Raw genomic sequence first — 1,781 nt, forward strand, 5'->3', positions numbered from 1 at the left:
CCTCTCCAGAAGACAACTCACGGCAGCGGAAGAAAACGTGTTTATTAAAGGACTTAATTTCAATTTCAAGGATGCCAGTAATCTAGAATATCTGGCCGGTCTCGAAGCAGCCTTCAAATCCAGCAACCTCAATGAAGAAACCCAGCAAGCGATACGTCAAACCATTGTCCCAGCTATCACGCGAAACAAAACACACAACGCTTTATCCACGAAAGAAAAAAGAGCAATAAACAGCCTCAAAGCGGACGAAACCATCGTTACTTTGGTGGCTGACAAAGGGAAAATGAAAGTCATTCTGGAGAAAGCTGAATACATCGACAAAGCTAACGCTCTACTCAATGACACAACCACATACCGCCGTCAGCAGAACGATAAAACCGCGAAACTTACGAACAAGATAAAAAAAGCCTGAAGAAAGTCAAGGATCTCCACAAAATTACAGAGAATACTGGAGAATGAATGCTCGTGACTCAGAAGTTGCCCGGTCTACGGACTTTCCAAAGGTTCACAAAGAAATGGTACCATTACGCCCAATTGTCTCACTACCAGGAACACCCACGTACAGCATTTCAAGAGAATTATGGAACCGGCAGAAATATCTAGCCAGTGGGTCCCAATATTCGATCAGCCATGCGGGACAGTTTTTGGAGAAACTTAAAAACGTGAGAATCGAAGAAGATGAAATAATGGTGTCCTTTGATGTAACCTCACTGTTCACATCGGTTGATTTGAATGCAGCACGGACGACGGTCGCCGAACTCCTGGACAACCGCGGAAACATCAACGGAACGCTCGGAAAAGAAAAGAAAGAAGAAATATGTGAACTACTAGACCTGTGTTTGACAACCTACTTTGAGTTCAATGGAGAATATTACGAACAGATCGAAGGAGCGCCAATGGGGTCACCAATCTCTGGACTCACCGCGGAAATTACAATGCAGAAACTGGGGCGAATCATACTATCAGATATCATACCGAAAATATGGGTACGATATGTGGACGACACATTCGCTGTTGTAAAGCAAAATGATCTATTTCGAGCGGAGGAACTGCTGAACAACTTATTTCCCGTCATCCAATTCACAGTGGAAACTGGGGAGAACAACAAATTGGCGTTCCTAGATGTGCTCGTAACAAGGACAACAAACGGCCAACTACCAACTGAAGTATATAGGAAAGAAACGCATACGGACCAGATTCTGAATTACCACAGCAACCATCCGAAATGTCACAAGCGGAGCTGTGTTCGAACTCTATTCAAGCGGATAGACACACTGCAACACAACAAAGGCGAAGAAAAAAGAAGAACGAAGACTCTTCGACACATTCCGAAATAACGGCTGCCCGAGGAATTTCATATGGAGATGCTTACGACACCAACACCAAGCTGATCCGTCAACACAACCAGAACAGAGGAGGATTACGCTGCCGTATATCAGAAACGTGGCGGAGATGATTGCACGGCACCTACGGCAACATGGAATTGCAGTCGCCTTCAAGCCTACAAACACGTTGAGAAGAACCCTCTCGAAACCGAAGGGAAGTTTGGATGCTTTGAAGAAGACTAACGTGGTCTACAAACTTGAATGCAACGACTGCGACAAACATTATGTTGGCCAAACAGGAAGAAAACTTGCTACGAGAATAAACGAACACAAGCTTGCCAGTAGAAGACATGACCCGATGTCACTCGTCTCAAACCACGAAGACAGAGAAGGACATACGTCCAATTGGGATAACGTTCAAATACTCGCTCACGCAAGAACAAAACGGGAGCGAGC

The sequence above is a fragment of the Opisthorchis viverrini genome (genome assembly GCF_000715545.1).
Source record: "Opisthorchis viverrini unplaced genomic scaffold opera_v5_319, whole genome shotgun sequence".
Lineage (NCBI taxonomy): Eukaryota > Metazoa > Platyhelminthes > Trematoda > Opisthorchiida > Opisthorchiidae > Opisthorchis > Opisthorchis viverrini.